The sequence below is a fragment of the Mauremys reevesii genome, linkage group 4, assembly GCF_016161935.1.
Source record: "Mauremys reevesii isolate NIE-2019 linkage group 4, ASM1616193v1, whole genome shotgun sequence".
NCBI classification, from domain to species: domain Eukaryota; kingdom Metazoa; phylum Chordata; order Testudines; family Geoemydidae; genus Mauremys; species Mauremys reevesii.
Window position 1 is genome coordinate 62742179 of NC_052626.1, and position 19988 is coordinate 62762166.

The window sequence follows — 19988 nt, forward strand, 5'->3', positions numbered from 1 at the left end:
AGGGGCATGTCCCTTCTCTGGCCCCTATATGGAGGCGTGGCCAGGCAGTTCTGCACGCTGCCCCATCCACAGGCACCACCCCTGCAGCTCCCATTGGCTGCAGTTCCTGATCAATGGGAGCTGCAGGGCCAGCGTTTGGGGCAGTGTGCAGAGCGGAGCTCCCTGGCTGTCACTATCTATAGGAGCCAGAAAGGGACCATGCTGCTGCTTCTGGGAGCTGCAGGGAGCGGCCCCTAACGCTGCTCCCCAGTTGGAGCACTGGAGCAGGGTAAGCCCCAGGCCCTGCTCCCCAGCAGGAGCTTGAGGGCCAGATTAAAACAGCTGGCGGGCCACATGCGGCCTGTGGGACATAGTTTGCCCACCTCTGCCGTAGACCCATAGAGCTCACCCAAGTCAGTTGACCCAGGCTCTAAGACTCACTGCCACAGGGTTTTGGATTTATTTTCTTTTTGCAGTACAGGCATACCATAAGAATTTATCTGTGTTGGTATTTAGAGGAGGGACTCAAAGGAGTAGTGAATGGAGGAATGACAGACATCAGGAAGGTCCAACAACAGGACCGAACATCATATCACACCTCAATCCCCTTCTCCTTCAAACCATTCCTCAGAACATATCTGGTCCATGAAGACCACAAATCCTAGACCTTCTTTGAAGGAAACAGTATCTTATGTGAAATAAAAAAATTCAAGAAACAAAAGAAGCCAATTAGCCAGAGAATAAATGAAGTCAGTTATAATTTCTTTCAAAACTACACTTAAAGGATTGATTGGCAGGGCAACTCCCACCTTTTCATGGTGGGTGGGTGGGTGGGTGTGTGTTCCATTCTATGCATCTGATGAAGTGGGCTGTAGCCCACGAAAGCTTATGCTCAAATAAATTTGTTAGTCTCGAAGGTGCCACAAGTACTCCTGTCTTTTTTATGGATACAGACTAACACAGCTGCTACTCTGAAACTTTTACCCACAGTTCATATGTTTTTTTCATAACAGAAATCAGAAGAGAAAAGTTCATGTGACATTTTAAAAAACCGAAATTTTTTGGGGGTAACGTATTCATAAGTGTAAGTGCTTACTTTAAAATGCAAAATCTTCCAAAACGCATCCTGGTGATATTTTGGCATATTACAAGAATAACATTTGCACACTAACGAGCTCACTCACTGAACATATTTAGACGCAAGTTCACACCTGTTTTCAGATGTGTGCCTACTTTAACTTAAAACACCTGTGGGACAGAGTGAGTGAGGTTTCAGAGTAGCAGCCGTGTTAGTCTGTATCCGCAAAAAGAACAGGAGTACTTGTGGCACCTTAAAGACTAACAAATTTATTTAAGCATGAGCTTTCGTGAGCTACAGCTCACTTCTTCGGATGGTCATAAAGGGGGGCGGCTACTACTGGCAGAGTTTAGCACCCAGCATGGCTCTCAGTGAGGAGTTAAAGATCTGTAAATGGGTGTTTGCTTTAAAACAAGTGAAATTCTACCCAGCCCAATAGCAAAAGATCGAGAGGCTCGGCGTTAGGAAGAACACGCTCTCTTTACGGTGCAAGAGCCGTCCCGCCCGCCCGCCTTCCCACAGTCACGGAGCCCACCGCCGCCTCCTATGCCTGTCTCCCCCGGCATCCGACCGGATCTCCATAACCCGCCGCCACACTCCTGAGCCACTACCGATCCCAGCCCCAGCGCCGCGAGCCCCTGCCCGCCACAGCCCCCTACTCACAGGCCGCGTCCTCCTGGTTCCACAACAGCGCAGCAGCCCCGCCGCCCATCACGCGGCCCGGACCGAGCAGGCCCCACCACCTACCCGGGCCCCCCCGCGGCTCCCACGGGAAAACGGCGGAAGCGAGTCGCACTCGCGACCCGAAAGGGACCCGCGGCGCAGGACAAGAGGAGCGTGCGTTCCCGCAGCCAATCAGCGAGCACAGCAAACGCCTTGCATTCTGGGAAATGGTCATTTCAGCGGCGCGTGGCTCTAGCCAATCGCTGGCTCTCTCCCTGCTCTGCCGGGTGGCGATTCGCGAGACCGGGTCCGGCCGCCATGCTGGGTGTGGCCAACGAGGTGCCTTTCTCTTCGCCATGTTGAAAGTGCCCCTGGCCCCACCCCCGCTGTGTTGTCAGGTGGGCGGCGCTGGTTTCCGGTTCCGGTGGGGTTGGTGCCGGGCAGGTGTCGGTGGTGCGGGGAGTCTCGGGATGGGGCATTAAAGCGACGGTTCCGTGCGTGGGCTGGACTCGAGCGTGGCGGCGGCGGCTGTTGGAAGCGCGGCCGAAGGGCGGCGGCTGCAGGTGGGAGGAGCAGGAAATCTCCGGGTGCGGCGCCCCGTCACTCTGGGGAGCGGGGCGGCTGTAGGTGGGGTGGGAGCAGGGCGGAGTCCGGGTCAGGTGCGCTGGGCTGGGCTAGAGAGCGCTCTGGGCTGCCCCACGCACGGGCTGGGCTGCCCCACGCACGGGCTGGCTCCCTTTGCCCATGAGTCTGGCCTTCGTGCGGGCTCCAGGCGTGAGGCTGGGACGGGAGCAGGAGACGGGGCGGTGAGTTACAGGGAGTGGATTTCAGAGTCCAGTGATCGGGCCTGGAGGCTCTCCCCACCCTGCGGAGCTGTGACCGTGCTGCCCTCTCCCGGGGAGGCGCCCTCTCTGCTAAAAGGCTTCACCAATTACTAGCTACAAAGGTAGTGGGGAATTGGCGATATCTCCAGTTCGAATCACTGTGGGGACTTAGCTGTGTGTTCACTCGTGCTTATTATCTCCTGACACATGTGTTTAAAATGTGTTTTTATAATGCACTCAGTGAGTGCTGTTTAGCATGTGTAATAGAGAAGTGCTGAGCTCCAGGAAATGATGTTGGGTGGCAGATATGTACCTAGATAGAGAAGAAAATGTAAGTGTTTAAGCATTAGAAATAAGAATGGCCCACACCATAAGAATGGGCATATTGGGTCAGACCAATGGTCCACCTAGCCCAGTATCCTGTCTTCCAACAGTGGCCAATGCCAGGTGCTTCAGAGGGAATGAACAGAACAGGTAATCATCAAGTGATCCATGCCCTGTTGTCCACTCCAAGCTTCTGGTAAACAGAGACTAGGGACATTTAGAGCATGTTATTATATCCCTGACAATCCTGGCTAACAACTACTGATGGACCTATCCTGCATGAACATATAGGGTTCTTTTTTTAAACACTGTTATAGTTTTGGCCTTCACGAGACCCCTTGGCAAGAGAGTTCCACAGGTTAACCGTGCATTGTCGGAAGAAGTACTTCCTTTTGTTTGTTTAAAACCTGCTGCCTATTAATTTCATTGGGTGTCCCTTAGTTATTGTGTTATGTGGAGGAGTAAATACATTTCATTATTCCCTTTGTCCACACCAGTCAAGATTTTATAGACCTCTTTCATATCCCCCCAGTCATCTCTTCCAAACAGAAAAGTCCCAGTCTTTTTAATCTCGCCTCATATGGAAGCTGTTCTATCCCTCTAATCATTTTGTTGCCCTTCTCTGTACCTTTTCCAGTTGTAATATATATATTTTTTGAGATGGGGCGACCAGATTTGCATGTGGTATTTAAGATGTGGGAGTACCATGGATTTATATGGTGGCATTATGGTATTTGCTGTCCTATTTATCCCTTTCTTAATGGTTCTTAACCATTGGCACATCACACTGAAGAATGTTAGCTGCTGTCTTCAAGATGCTTTTAGAAGAGCAATTTGTTTCTGTATCCTTATAGAGCCCCTCATCTCTGCAGAAAGAGTTTGGGAAAGTCTCTAGATTAGGTGATAGCTGAAAGAGATTATTAGGGACATGGAACCCTTATGCTACTCATTGCCTTTGCAGCACACGCAAACCATGCTTATATTGTTTGTTTATCAAACCTTTGTGCAGATCTAGAACATATGATAAATTGCATGAATCTTGTTCCATGTTGGGTTTTAAACAACTAATTTGATAGTCTTTCTTCCTGGCCTTTATAAGGGAGAGATCCTGTTATCGGCTTTCTGTGTGAACTCAGAGTACCTAAGAAATGCTATCAGGTAGTTTAAAAGAAATAAAATTTCTGTTTTTAGTGATTTAGAACGTAAAACTGGTAGGTCCTGCCTCTCTGTCAGCAAACTTTCAAGGCAGCAACCCCTAGTAAGCTTAATAGATATTAAACAACTCTTCCCTAGTTCTTATCCAAATGTCTTGGGGTGCTTTATAAACTTTTAATTATTTGAGACTTGTTGCATTGTCTGAGAGGTACATAAAGAATACTGGATCACTTCACCCATCTGCTGTAGCCTCATCTGGGATGGAACACAATTACTGTTTAATGGCACACAACAACAATATAGCCAAATGAATACTCTATTAAGTAGAATTTGCAAGTGAAACTTAGGAAGGTATAATGTATTTACAAGGGGCTGGGAAAGTCTAGTACCCCAGGGTTTAGCACCCCTTCTGTCATGAAAAGTAACATTGGCTATTTCATGAATCTGAGTGCATATTCCCCAATTTTGCAGATTACACATAATATCATGCCTTCAGCAATATAATGCCCACTGATAATCATATTGGGATATTAGTTCAGTATTCATCTGGAAGAAACGTTACATCTAGTCTGCTCCTCACAAAGCTTCAGGGGTTGGAGCAGCTGCTTAGGAAGGCTCTTCAGGGGACAAAGAAGCGGGCCGTCCCCAGTGCTGATGAGGGGGCTGTTTGGCTCATCGGAGGCTGGCAAGTGGATTCTGAGAGGCCCAGTGGTGGTGATCTGGAAATTCATCCCTTTGAGTACCTCACCCTTTTGTAAGCCTAGGCACAGTTATCAAAGGTGCTTTTCAATGCATTTGGGACAGCAACCAACTGTACAGTAATGCCTCAAGTATCAGAGGGGTAGCCGTGTTAGTCTGGATCTGTAAAAAGCAACAGAGTCCTGTGGCACCTTATAGACTAACAGACATTTTGGAGCATAAGCTTTTGTGGGTGAATACCCACTTCATCATGCGTCTGACAAAGTGGGTATTCACCCATGAAAGCTTATGCTCCAATACGTCTGTTAGTCTATAAGGTGCCACAGGACTCTTTGTTGCTTTGTACAGTAATGTGTTAAATTTGTGTATAATAGATGGTCTTCCAGCCACTCATGGGAGGGCTCTTATACTCCAGTTATGGGCTTTTCCCAGAGGCAAAAAGCTGGCTTTGCTTGGACAAGTATAAAGCTGAACATACTACAAAAAGAAGAGACAGCTGGAAGAACAGGCACTGGTAATGTCATCTCATCTTTGCAGTGTGTTCAGGAAGTTGATAAGAGAAGCCAGGAAGGGTGCAGAATGGTATCTGTTTTTTGTTCTCCCCTCCCCCCAGTTGCTTTGTTCGTTTGGATATGAGACATACGGGAGGGGGCGGTTTCTGGTGCTGACACTTCATAGTATCCTGCAGCAGGAATCTGCTGTGCCTATAACATAAATAGGCTTATTCTCCTTTCAGCTAATGAAGGGGTTTAAAACAGCACGTGTGTTTCTTCCATGCTCTCTTTCATATAAAAGACTTAGTAGACCTAAGCCAGCTGTGTTTTGTCTTCTAAATCACCTAATTTCAAATTTATGATAGTACTACTCATCACTTTTTATCTTCAAATCGAAACATCAGTATATTAAATCCCTGCATTCCTTTGGAGATGGCCACCATCTCTCTCTTACAGTTGTGAAAACTGAGGAACAGAATAGTTATGACGTTACTGAGGCCACACAAAGTCACTGTCAGAGCTGAGATTACAGCTCAGGAGTCCCACTTTGTTGCTGAAACATGTTTCTCTCTTACTTCCTGCCTTTGTTTCTTTGGAAATATCTCATACCTGTAGATGCTCCTGTCAGCTGCCGACAGTTCAGTGTTACCCTGTTTTTAGTCAAGTATGGTTGTGCATACTCTACTTGTGTTCTTCACTGGTGCTTGCACAGAATTTCACAACAAATCAATGAGCTAGTGAATGAGTTTCTTTTGAGGGAAGTTTTTTTTAATCTTATTCACTTCTACTGGTAAACACACCAGATTAAACAAAGGATAAGTCAGTTTAGTTATTTGTATAGTCATCTGACAAGGTTTAGTGCAATAATTCAACACACACACTTTATTCTGCAACACATGATATCCTTAAACCTATACTCTGGAATAACTACTCTTTTTTCTTTCCCTTGCTTAAAGGACAGGGACACATATGCCTATTTACTATTGTTAGCATAGTTCGGCAGTTTTGTGCTCCTTAGAATTTTTCTCTGTCTGGACATAAAATTAAAGTCAACTGAATTATCAACAGAATTTCTTGCCGTAAGTAAGTAATATCTGCCATTAGTCTAATGGCAAGATCACAGAGAAAATTTTGACTGGATTTATAGACCTTAAGGCCAGAAGGGTCTATTATGATCTGTTCTGACCTTCGGAAGAACATAGGTAGTAGAACTTCACCCAATGATTCTTGAGTCAAATCCATGATGTCTGTTTTAACTAAGCATATTTTTTTAGGTATACACTGACTTTTAATGTAAAGACATCAAGTGATGGAGAACTAAATGCTTAAGTAATCTTGTTCTGCTTGTTAATTACCCTCATTGTCTTAAAGTTCTCATTTATTTCTAGTCTGAATTTGTCTAGCTTTAACTTCCAACCTTGGATCTTGTTATGCCTTTGTATACTAAATTTAAAGAGCTCTCTATTGGAAAATCTTCTTCCCATGGAGGTATTTACAAACCATGATCAAGTCTTATCTTTATCTTCTCTTGGATAAACTAAATAAACTAAGCTTCTTTAATCTTTTGCTGTACGGCACGTTTTCAAGACCTTGAATATTCTTCTGGCTCTCTGCTGAACCCTTTCCAATTTCACATCTTGAAAGCTGGACATGGTATTCTCTGTGTTTAGGGCAACAGAGACACCATTGCTGGAATACTATGTCCCTATTTTTACTTGTGATTCCCCTACTTGATGTCCCAGTATTTCTGGTGCACAGGAGCTTTTCACGAATAATAATGGCTCTTTGGTAACTTTTCTAAAATAATTGGGTGATCACTTGCATATAGAAGTGGGTATTTGTCACAGCCATGACTGGGCATCCAGTTGCACAGTGGAGTCTAAAAAGACCTCAGGACTTCAGACTGACTTACTAATCTCAGTACAGATGTCCTTTATAATGGGGGATGTTATAGAAAAAGCAAATTCTGTGAAGCGTTTCCCACTTCATAACAGCATTCTCTGTCTTGTTGGGGTAAAGCTTTAGCCAACTGCTCTTTATCCAAGTGCTGCTTTTGGCAAAACATTGCAGTAGCTGTGTGGTGATAATGTTTGGTAGATGACGCCCAGCTCTACATTCATGTGGTGCTGGCACTTCAGCCTGGATTGCTTCATCAGGCCTCCCAGCAGCTTCTTAGAGATGTTGAATAATATGAGGGGCAGGACTGACCATTGTGGTACTCTGCAGATGAGGGTTTGGCAGTGGAGGAATGGTTGCCCTCTGGGTCTGCTCTGAGAGGAAGGATATGAACTATTTCAGTGTGTTTTTATTCACCCCACCAGCTTCTTGTGAGGGGACAGGCATATTCAGTGATCAAAGGTATCGACTATTGCACTACATGAGACTTTTGTATAGTCCAGTATTTTTTTCAACTTCTCTGGCTCATGACTTTTTTTATTCAGACAAAAAAATTGTGGACCCTCCTATTATAAAAGTTAAAAAAAAAAAATCAGTAACAATAAGCCTATATAATACAACTATTACTGCATTTGACCTCACAAACACAGAAGATTTTGGTTCGCTGCCCTGAAATTATTCTGGAAATCTTGTTTTCATTGCTTGAGAACTGTAATAAAAATTTCAGTGCCTCACTGTGATCACCCCAGTCCCCTTTCTGGAGTAGGGGTGGAGGGTCATAACACACCAGCCAAGAAACACAGGTTTAATCTAAATGCTTTCCATATTATATGGGATGTACCACCCCACCCCACCCTTTTTTTCCTTTGTGGAAGGCATGAGCGGTACAACATACAAAAGAGGGGAAATCCTAGTAACTTAGTGAATGAGACGCTTTAACAAATGTCATATTTAGGAGGAAAAAGGAAGTACTAGACTGGGGACAATTACTGGAAAAAGGCACTGCCTGTATACTTAAAATGAATTGTGTTGTAATTTTTTTAACCTAGATAATGAGCCAAGTTATGAGAACTTACAAGGTTGAGACATAAAAGATATGAAAACTTGCACCATGATTTGTTAATAGTGATGGGCTATTTGCTTTGTATTGTTCAGTCTTGATGATCAGAAATATTTTTCCTCGTTATTTCAGAAATCTTTAAATTGAACTAATTTAAGTCTGGCTACATGAGGGGAAATTAGAATGATAAAAGGGGGGGAATCAACTTTAACTGGATGTGATGCTTGTTAAATGCACATCACTCGTAAACTGTGCAAATAAATGACTTTGCGTTGTGTGGCTAATGCATTTAAAACTAGTTGACCTAACACATTAGGTTGTTAACACAAGAGAACAGATAATGCTAAATGGCCTTGTGGTTCTTGGGACTCTACCTGCAGTCAAAAAATGAGACTGGTTGGATGGTACTAAGCAAATATCTCCAGCAATCCTGTTGGATTAAAGAATAAGATTTAGAGCTAGTACAGTGTTTGGTATCTATTAAAGTCACAGTGATTTCTGTGAGTGCCAGTAAAGTAGAGGGAATTGGAGAGAACTTTGGTGATGGGATCTCTTCCCAATCATCGGGGTACTAGTGTTCTTAGCACCTGAATCTCATTCAATATGATACTAAAAATAGATAGAGAACAGCAAGAGTGCTTCCCAGAGCTGAGATGGGTCCTGCTGATAACTACAGAAGTACACAAACAAGGAAATTGTCTCATGCTTTTAGAATATACAGGATATGTGTACACTGCAATAAAACATCCGTAGCTGGCCCATGTCAGCTGACTTGGGCTCAGGCTGCTGCAGGGCTATAAAATTGCAGTGTAGATGTCTGGGCTTGGGCTGGAGCCTGGCTCTAGAACCCTCGCAGGGTGTCTTACTGCAGTGTAGAGAGATCCACGGGGCTCAAAATGAGTATCTGCCAAACATGGAGTGGAGGAAGAACAAAATTGACAAAGAGAAATAATCTTAGATTTCTTAACAGTAGAGGAATTAAAACTACTTTATTTTTTTATATATAATTTTTTTTTAATCTCCATAGCATTGGTTGTGGCCACAGGTGCCTGAGGAGGAGAAGCAGCAGAGGGGAGAGAGCTAGTACAGAGAGCCATTGGGAAAAGCAAAAAGTCAATAATGGGGACTGGCCAGAGCTGGGGAACCCTTGCTGAGTTAGAGGAGAGCTTGTATAGAGGCCCCCAGGAAGGAGGGGAAGAACCAGCTTAGTTAGGAGAAGCTGATTTCAAAACAAGAGGGTTGATGCTCAAGGGTAGATCCCAGAAGCAGGGGTAGGACTTGCAGGCAGGGACACTTGATGAATGGAACACTATGGGAAGTCCCCTTGCTGCAGGAAGCTGAGCCCAGAACAAGGGGCAAGTCTGGAGGGATGTTCCCTGAGCAGGGGGAGCACTCAGGTCTGGAGGCCTGTGTTGAGTGGAGTACTATGGGGAGTGCTGTGCAGGAAACCTGACTGAGGGCAATGAGAGAAGACTTGCAGGAGAGGAGTGAGTCTTAGGGCTCTCAGGCAGCCTGGAGAGTGGGGGCCCTGGAAAGGAGTTAAAGGAACTTTGAGGAGTGGGTGACCTGGGAATGGTGACCTTTGAAAGGGTTTGAAGAGCCACCGTGTTGTAATGTTGTCTGTCTTTGGGGATTTGAGAGGGGCTGTTTTTTACTATAAGTGATATGTGAACTGTGACACTTCATACAAGTATGGGGTTTGAATTTGCACTGAGATATTATAATCCTTTGTGCGGGTGGATTTTGTGGAGAAACTGAGACAGGCCTGACTGTTGTGCTATGGTCTGCTGCAGGAGGGTGCCCCAGGTGGGGCTCATCAGATCAGTGTTGCATAAAGTCTATTTTAAAAGCAAAATATTACCTTAACACCGAAGTAGCCATGTGATTTGCAGAAAGTATAAAAATTAGTGTGCAGTGTTTTCCTCATGCTGCCCTGTCAATGTTCTTCAAATGTAACCAGTGAGATGAGATGAGTCTTCATGTTCATTTAGTCTTTTTCTTACAGTGCCAATTATACTTTTTGTTGTTTTCCCCAGGAGTGACAATCATCAGCACAGCCCACTGAACAGACATTAGATGCTAACAAACTTTTGATTACTAATAACCTGGAAGTATGAAGTGGGAAAACTAGAGATGAAAGGATTCCATAGCCAAATATTGGGTGTGGAGTTTCTTACTGCTGAATCAGTCTGTAAGATTCTTCCAGTTCTGTTCACAAATTGGAAATCAATTTTTCTCTCTCTTCTTGCCAAAAGTACAGTTATTGTACAAGACAAACATATGCAATGTTGGAATCATAAGATGTAGTAAGATGCTGGCTTCATCATCATTCTCTATACCGCAGCAGTAACTAGCCTCCTTGGCTGACAGATAACTTCATTTTCTTTTCTCTCACCCATTTTATTCGTTAACTCCAAGAGAAAAGGGGAAACTCTGCCAGGAAAAGCCTTTTATCTGTTTTTGAGGAACAAGCATCAAGGCATAGCTTGTTCTCTGATACTGGTGAGGAAGGAAGGATTTGTGAAGCCGGATTATTAGCAGAGCAATAGCAGAACAGGAGGGAGGGCAAACAGGTTATGGTGGAGGGGGGACATTCCTGGGAGGGAGGGGATATTGTGAGAGGCATGTCTGGGGAGAGAAGGGACTTGGCCAGAGGATGAAGGGGACTCATAAGTTGATTGACTTGTCACCCCATCTGAATCTCTGAACTGTGGAAATCCAAAACTGTTGCATGTCAAGCCAACATGAAAGTACAGACCGAACACTGATTCAAAGTGGGTAGTGTACACACAGGTGCTGGTAGAATAATTGTTGACTATAACACCAGTTGTCCTCTCTGAAACAGACAAATGTTTAATCCCTGGTTTCATTACATCCTTGAAAGCTGAGGAGAATGATGTCCTTGTTTCAACTACTGCTTTTGTACAAAACACACACACCCTTTCACAGAAATGTCTCATCCTGTTCTATATTGGCTAAGTTTTTTGTAAAACTGCTGTAGACAGATTCTTAGTTGCCTTAACGTCCACTCCAGACATGATTGAAATGAATAATTGCAGTTCATAAAACAGCCATTTTATTATTAGGTTTTCTGTAGCCTGGCACTGAATACAAATTCACAAGTGTATATACTGAGGTAGAATATTCCCAAAATGTTGACATTCCTATTCTGACATATAGCACAGGTTTTTTAGGTTTTCTAACATGCCCAACAAAACTGGCACAGAAATGAACCTTGAAACTCCAGCAAGTGTTAGGAATTCTTACATGCCATGACCATACTGGGCAGTGCAACTTGAGTATACTCTATTGAGGCAAGGGGTAGGTGTTCTGGGTTGTTTTTTGTTGTTCCTTTTTGGAAAGAGGAGGCATTCTAAGATGTGCTTACTATACTGTTACTGAACAGGTCCAATTTAAATCTTGTTTGAACACACCTACCCTTAGCAACATTTTTCTAAGTATAGAAATCTATAATTGTGAGGTTATTTTTAGTTACATAATCTATAATAATTCAGGAGGACTATACAAACTCCCTGTTGCAGACCACAGCCTGAAATCCACTACAAAATACTTGTAGGTGATCAGAACTGCTTATGTTACAGGCTCGAGTGATCATTGTTAGATGTATCCTTGGTGTAAATTTAACTGACAAAACTTACAGCTGACACAAAAATTGAAATGGTTGGAAATATACTGGAGGATAGGACCAAGTGGCAGTGACCTGGATAAATTAGAGTAGTGGAAGTTGCAGGCAATGAGGGAAGAGGTAATTAAAGATCTACACATGGGATACTAAAGTACCATATTTATTGCAGTCAAGGAAATTTTCTCATCTTTCTTGCCTTAACTGGTTTAAGATTACTTTGTCTCAGCAAACACTGTTTGCTTCAGGGAAGGCTTGGGACAAGAGCTTGAAGGGGAGGTGTCTACAAGATAATGTCTGTTAGAAAATGAGAATTGTTTCTGAAATGGTGGAACAGTGTTCTCTGTTTAGTTACATGTTTAGAACGTCTTGTTTTTTGGATCTCTTGACACTAGAATTCAGTCTTTGTACTTTTTTTGGGGGGGGGTAGGTCATAAAATTTACCATAGCTGCTGGTAATATTACTTTCAATTCATGTTCTGTTTGCTCTGTGGAGAGTTGGATTTTGTTTTTAGGGAGTTACTTGTCAAATATTGACTTTCTTCTAATTTAAACTGCTATATTCAAGTATCTGTGGCTAATATTTTCCAGTGAGGACAGTTGAAATCTCTCCTTATGGAGGAATAAATAGGGTTTTTTGTTAGAAATGCTTTTCTTTGCATAAAAAATGTACAGAGAAGGGCTACTAGGATGATCCAAGGAATAAGAGGAGACTCAAAGAGCTTGGCTTGTTTAGCTTAACTGAAAGAAGGCTATGGGGAGATATGATTGCTCTCTATAAATACATCAGAGGGATAAATACCAGGGAGGGAGAGGAGTTATTTAAGCACCAGTGTGGACACAAGAACAATGCATATAAACTGACCAACAAGTTTTAGGCTTGAATTAGACGAAGGTTTCTAACCATCAAAGGAGTGAAGTTCCAAAACCGCTTTCCAAGGGGAGCGGTTGGGGCACAAAACCTAACTGGCTTCAAGACTGAGCTTGATAAATTTATGATGAGACTGTCTACAATGGCATGTAGCTGATCTGTGACTGCTAGTAGCAAATATCTCCAGTGGCTGGTGATGGGACACTGGATGGGGAGGGCTCTGAGTTACTATAGAGACTTATTTCCCAGATGTTTGGCTGGTGAGTCTTGCCCATATGCTCAGGGTCTAATTGATCACCATATTTGGGGTTGGGAAGGAATTTTCCCCCGATGAGATTAGCAGAGACCCTGGGAGGTTTTTTTGTTGTTGTTGTTGTCTTCCTCTGCAGCATGGGGCAGGAGTCACTTGAAGGTGTAAACTAATGTAAATGGTGGATTCTTTGTAACTTGAAGTCCTTAAGTCAAGATTTGAGGACTTTAGTAACTCAGCCAGAGGTTAGGGGTCTATTACAGGAGTGGGTGGATGCAGTTCTGTGGCCTGCAATGTGCAGGAGGTCAGATTAAATTATCATGATGGTCCCTTCTGACTTTAGAGTCTGTGCCAGGGCTTGGAGTTGAATCCATAATCCCTTATGTTGAAACTGCATCATAAAGTTGGGTATGTTTCTTAGTAGTCTTGGCTGTAAGATACAGGAATTTATTCAGAAATTAAAAGGGTGCTTTCAAGTAGCCTTGGTGTTAGATCTAGGTTTTATTCCTCTTAAAGAGGATTTGCATACCTTACTGCATGCGTTTTTGCAACTCTGTTAATTTAATTAACATTTTAATATGCCCATTCAGTTTTGCAAACAGTGCTGTGCTAAAGTGAAACAGACTACTCTAGTTTAACTCACCAAACTGAATGAAACAAATGTTACTCTAGATCAGGGGTCAGCAACCTTTAAGAAGTGATGTGCCGAGTATTCATTTATTCACTTTAATTTAAGGTTTTGCGTGCCAGTAATGCATTTTAACGTTTTTAGAAGGTCTCTTTCTATAAGTCTATAATATATAACTAAACTGTTGTATGTAAAGTAAATAAGGGTTTTAAAAATCTTTAAGAATCTTCATTTAAAATTAAATTAAAATGCAGAGCCCCCTGGACCAGTGGCCAGGACCCAGGCAGTGTGAGTGCCACTGAAAATCAGCTTGTGTGCTGCCTTAGGCAATCTATGGCACGTGTGCCAACCCCTGCTCTAGATACTGAATTACTTCTGTTTACTGGATCAAGACCTAGACGTGCCAGTGTAGATTCTCTTGAAGTCAATGATGCTTCGCATTGGTGCGGGGGACCATGCTGCTATTTCTGTTTATGGGATCAGGGACAGTGTCTCTAATTTCCCTTATAGTTTTTCAAGACACAAATGCCTAGGGACTGCCATCTAGATTTGGGATTCAAAATCTTCTGCAAAATCTGCTTTATTCTGTTCTTTCAACTTCTTATTGAACTAGGAAATAGATGTGGGGAAAAAGCACATCCATCTTCTTCACAAGGCTCCAGAAGTTCTGAAAAATCGGCATGCTTGGAATCTAGGGGCATATTGGTGCTGAATCCAGCCTATAGAAAAAGAGGTATTCCAGTTCTAATAACTGAAATCACAAATCTTTCTGCAGAGTGACTTGTCTTTACTCAAAGCAATATACTTTTGTTCCAAATGTGAAATGTTAAATTTTATTTTTGAAAAATGTGTGAAAGCCAAACTTTTTTTTTCCCTTCATCACTGCTTAAATGTCCACTTTTTAAAAGCAAACTGTAGCTAATAAAAAGCTCAGGCCAGATACAGCATCTAGCTTTCAATGAGGTCTTGCTTTTACCAAGGGTTGTCTGAGGCCTAGAAGCTGTGACTTACCTAAGTTCTGTTTTTAGCTGACTTAGACCTTAAGATCTTCTTGGCTCCTTGTGCTTTGGCTAACAGCCATATGACCTCTGAACAGCTATATGGAAATATGGTGCTATATATTAACTCCTGTCATTTTGCTGGTGAAATTCACCTATTTCACAAATATGAAACTAGTACTACAGTAGAACCTCAAAGATACAGACACCAGAGTTATGGACTGACTGGTCAACCCGACACCATGTGGAACCAGAAGTAAGCAATCAGGCAGCAGTGGAGACCAAAAAAAGAAAACCAAATACTGTACTGTGCCTGTATTGCATCTTAAAAGTAGGCACATCGGGGCTGCCTGTCCCCACCCCACCGCCTACTTGCTATGTGGGAGGCAGCCACTTACAGGTAGGAGGTGAAGTTGCTGAGTTTCACAGGCCCGGCTGTGCTGGGATCTGTAGCTTTCCTGTAAGCTACAAGTGCAGTTTCTTTCCTGCCTCCTCCAGAAAAGAAACTTCCTGAGTTCCTACTGAAACCTGGCCTGGAGTGTTTGGTGCTGGAGCCCAGGCTCCTGCCTGCACGCTGCACTCTGGAGGAGCAGCTCAGTTTTAAAGGGCCACAGCCTGCACCATGTACCCACTGACACTGCAGTGTCCCAGAGTGTCTCATCATCACCCTTGCAGCCAGGGACTAGAACTAGCTGCCTGTGCACACCCCCATTTGCTGGGCAGCCACTTACAGGTAGGAGGTGAAGATGCTGAAGTTCGTGGGCACAGCTGTGAGCACACACTCCAAGCAGTCCGCCCTGAGGCGCATCCCATAACATCTTGTTCAGAGTTACAAAAGTTTTAGAGTTACGAATAACCTGCATTCCCGAGGTGTCCGTAACTCTGCGGTTCTACTGAATGCCAAAAACAACTATTGAATAAAACTTGTGATCAAAATTGGAACCTTCATACTGTAAATAGAACTTGTTTTTCCCTGGCATCCCCAAACTTTGGCCGAGGGGGAAGTTGTGGCCATTATGATTTGCAGGCTATGTGGTTGTGGTGTCTCCTATCAATTTGGCACTGACCCTTTACAAGGGGGCCCTTTTCTTTGCAGGGTAGCAGTAAAATTGATACCAAGACCTGATGTTACCCTTTCAATTGATGCCATTGCTAATATTTAAAGCAGTGTCCTGCAACTCCCCGCCCTCTAGCTACATCTAGGCTGCACCTCATTGGTGGCAGTGGGTATATGTAGCTACACACAGCAGTCAAAAGCAAGCTGCATGCACACACCGTGGGGTGTAGCTACACACATCAGTGAAAGGCTTCAGCAGAGGGAGGCATCAGGGAAAGATTCTAGCACAGGGAAGGGCAAACTACAGCCCGCAGGCTGGATCCAGCTCATCAGGGCTTTCAATCTGGACTGCGGGATTGCCAGCCCCGTGGCACAGCAGGGCTAAGGCAGGCTCCCTGCCAGCCCCTGTGCCACTCCCGGGAGCGGCTGACACCATGTCCCCAGGTGGGCAGCAGAGGGCTCCATGACCTGCCCTCGCCAGCAGGCACTGCCTGCCCCTCCCACAGCTCCCATTAGCTGGGAACAGGGAACTGCAGCCAATGGGAGCTTCCAGGGTGATACCCACAGGTGAGGGTAGTGTGTGGCAGAGCTGCCTGCCCCACCCCACCCGCAGGTGCCACCGCTGGACATGCTGGCCACTTCCAGGAGCGGCGCAGAGCCAGGGAATGCAGGGAGCCTACCTTAGCCCTCACTGCATGCTGCTGTCACCCTGGAGCTGCTTGAGGTAAGCAGCACTGGGCTGGAGCCTGCACCCTGAACCCCCCCTGCTCCCCTCCCTTGAGCCCCTCTCCCCAGCCTTGAGCCCCTTTCCACACCTCTCCTGCACCCCAACCCCCTGCCCAAGCCCAACATTCATGGCCCTGCATACAATTTCCCCACCCAGATGTGGCCCTTGAGCCAAAAGTTTGCCCACCTCTGTTCTAGCAGCTCCCTATGGCTAGGAAACAGTCTGACAGCAGGGAGCTGTCCAAGCCTTTGCTTGCTGCCTCCCCCTGCAGGAGCCTTTCCCTGTAGAGGGGAAAGGCTCCAGCAGCAGGGCACTACATTGCTTGGATGTGTTGAGAGCCATGTAGGGTACATAGGCCCTGGGTTCAGGCATGTCTTATTCACCTAAGCAGTGCCTCACTGTCTACACTATTTATACCTATGCTGGGGGCATGCAGTATATGCACTCTGCTTGATGCCATAAGGAGTGTGCAGTGTAGAGGTACCCTTAGTGAAGACTTCAACAGTTACAGGATAAATAGATCAATTAAGACTGGTACTGGTAAGTAAAAAGCTTTACTACTTACCTTTTATGATGGATTTAAATGAATTCCTAGGAAAATATTACTTTGTGCTTAAATGTGTACACCTGATCTGCTGATGGGTGTAGGGAAACTTGCCTGGTTTCATAAGGATTAATCATTCCAATTTTCAGAGTAAGTGTTCTGAGAAACAGTGGGTTTGGGTTGGCGGTGAGATACTGTGCAACAAAGGGATGTCTATGTAGTTTTTCTGCTTCCCTTTTTTTTAAATGATTATGTTGTGTGGGGGAACTGTAAGATAAGCAGCTCAGAAAATAGATGAATATTGGGCATCAGCATTGCAAGATCAGTTAACTGCTTGGCTAACCAAACAAATTAAGTAAACTGTCTGCTTTCATTGTCATGTGTCCTTGAAGAGGTGAACTGTAAACTCTGAGCACCTACAAGGCTGGAGCTCTGGGAAAGCATGTGCTTAGGCTGCTGGGGACTCTGGGTTAGCATTGGTCCGGGGGAGGGGAGGGTCTAAGTCAGGTGGGTCAGTAGAACCATTTCTGTAAAGGGAGAACAGACAGAACCTGTGACCAGAAGTTTGCCAGAGATGTAAAGGAAAGACTATGCTACAGCCTACGCTCAGACCAACAGAAGCTTAAGAGCACACAGGCCCAGTGTGATAGGACACAAACACAGCAGCCTGATGGGCTGTAGCAGAGGGAACCTTACTAGGGCTGTGTAACAGAAGTTAAGTAAAAGCAAATTCTAACTTATAAGTTAATGTTCTGTTAATGCATTTTTGTCCCTTATTCTGAGAGAGCCAAACTTTCCACCTGGGAGTGGTGATCTAGCTTGTGCTAACCGTGATATGTGGTCCTTACACAATAAGGAAAGTACCACCTACATATTGCTGGCCCTGATGAGATTTGTGGTTGACAAAATGAGCACTGGACACTTTAAATGAGCTGAGATTCTGTATAGTCTCCTATTTCTAATTCTTTTATTTGGGGGTGGGGGGGAGTGATTGGGAGTAGAAACATGAATTCCATGAAATGTCATGTATGATGAGGAAACTCTTCCTGTATTTGGAAGAGTTTCCTCATCTGTTCTCTTCTGTTCCAGTATCTGTCAAAACTGTATTCTCTCCAACGTTACTGTTGGGGCATAGTTCTATTCCCCGAATTTGTCGGGGATGATCTTGTACACGAAGTAAAATGATGATAGCTTTGAAGAGATGATGAAAATTATCTAAACTGATTGAATTCATAGACTAGCTTCTTGTGAAGCTTCCCTTAAAATGTACTTCATTATAAGGCTATCTAAGGAACTAACATTTGTGTACTCCTGTTCTAGTTCACTATAATGGTAGTGTTTAGGAGCTAGCACATGGCTAGGTTGGCTTCAAGAGGAAAAAGGGGGGGAAATCCCTTTCAGCCTTAGAAAAACAAAGTTGTAAAGATCCTTAATTTTGTTTACTGTTTCATTTAGCTTTGACTGGAAAGGACTTGCAGCCAGCAGAACCACTTCCCCTCATAAAGTAGTACATGCCTTTTGGGGTTCTCTCTTGCAGTAAAAATGACATGCCTGGAGTTGTGTGGGTGAAAATTGAAGTGAAAATGAGGCATTGTTACCTTGTGACTTTCTTATGCTTTAAGTGAAACTCCAATGTCTGTGCACTGTAGAAGACTTTTTAACAAAAAAGTCCATTAGTCATAATGTGAAAAAATCGCTATATGGGATTAGTTTTTCTTCTGCTAAAACAACTTTGCTAGCCCTTTGGGAATTCTCTCTGAATAGTTTCATGAGATGATATTCAACATAACACCTCAAATTCTAAGGAATCCTGGAAGCAACTTGGCTGGTAAGGGTATAAAAGCTGAGTGAATAATTTTGATTTTTTCAGTTAAGGAACCAAACCAAAAAATCCCCTGGCGAAAAAAGTGTCAGTTTGAACTAAAACTGACTCTTCAGTTTTTCTTGCCAAAAAGGAAAATACACTCCTTTTTTTCCCCCCACCTCAATTTTGTGTAAAACAAAAACGTCTTGATTAATTGAAACTTTGTTCCATTTTTTGTTGGAGTAGTTTTCAAGTGTTCACATTTTTTGTTTTGAAATTGTTATTTTTCTAAATAAAACACCATTTCAAAGTGAAATGCTGAAACGCTTTGTTTCAAAATGGTTGAAATAGAATGTTTAATTTTTTCAAATTTGTTTTGCAAAAACTTAACAGAATTCAACCCAAATTTGTGTATAGTTGTGGTGCCTTGAAAAAAAAAAGTATAGCAAATTTACTATTGCTGGAAAAGAAAATTTTCCCTAGTTTTAGTACCATGTCTAATTCTTTTTCAGAGGTCATGGCTGTCTCCCCTACAGAGTAGAAAAACAGTGTCTTCTGCAGATGACTTCAAATTGGGTGTTCTTGGTTTCAAATTTATGCTGGCTCAGTTTTAAATTTTGTTCTTACTGTGGAATAATTGTTAGTCATTCCCCCTTCCCTGCACCTAGTGCACATATGTGCATTTTTGCATTCTGTCTAAAACTCTGCATGTAGATACTGTAGGTTAATATTGAGGAACTTGGTGCTTCAGTGTCAAGGCAGTGCTGAGGAAAGCTGTAAACAAAGTCATTTCTCAATTGTTCTGGCTGAAAGAGGAAATGAAGATTGTCGAAAAGGTGCTAGAAGGCTGATGGTTTCAAACCATTGTTTAGTATCCAATGTTTTTCTTGGCTTTTTTCTGGTATTGATACATTATGACTATTTCACACACTTACAAACTGAAACCAGTTTCTTAAGCATGATAAATAGAGAAGTGGATGGAGAGGAATAACTCAGGTTGCTAGTCAGACTAGAACCTTCAATGAAGTTCTGACTGGGGGTTGCCACATCTTTAAACCCATATAATGGATTGCTTTTCAATCTCCAAATGGTATTGTCTTGTATCACGTATTGCAACACCAAGCCGCAAAAGCATAAGATTAGGATGATGCAGCAACCTCAACTCAAGCCTTATTTAATTTTGTGGATCTATGGATCAACTTTAAATTTACCCTTAACCTTTTATATTACATGTGTCCTTAAAGAGACATTTTATTTGATATATTGAAGTGCTAAGGTTATTGTGCCCACTCTT

The 19988-nt window shown here is 43.4% G+C and overlaps 2 protein-coding genes across 7 annotated transcripts in view; one reads left to right on the top strand and one right to left on the bottom strand.

The window, feature by feature from the left end:
• ZNF106 (zinc finger protein 106) overlaps positions 1-1910 on the bottom strand; it is a 76705-nt gene extending 74795 nt beyond the window's left edge. For 2 of the 3 annotated variants that reach the window (XM_039535546.1, XM_039535545.1), the window contains exon 1: positions 1721-1910. The gene's annotated coding sequence lies outside the window, so the exon portion shown is untranslated. The remainder of the gene's footprint in view (positions 1-1720) is intronic. The other variant, XM_039535547.1, reaches the window with a different exon arrangement.
• Positions 1911-1985: 75 nt separating this feature from the next.
• The window catches only part of SNAP23 (synaptosome associated protein 23), a 40936-nt gene continuing 22933 nt past the window's right edge, over positions 1986-19988 (top strand). The window contains exons 1-2 of one of the 4 annotated variants that reach the window (XM_039535555.1): positions 2140-2283; positions 14178-14297. The gene's annotated coding sequence lies outside the window, so the exon portion shown is untranslated. The other 3 variants (XM_039535556.1, XM_039535554.1, XM_039535557.1) reach the window with 3 other exon arrangements.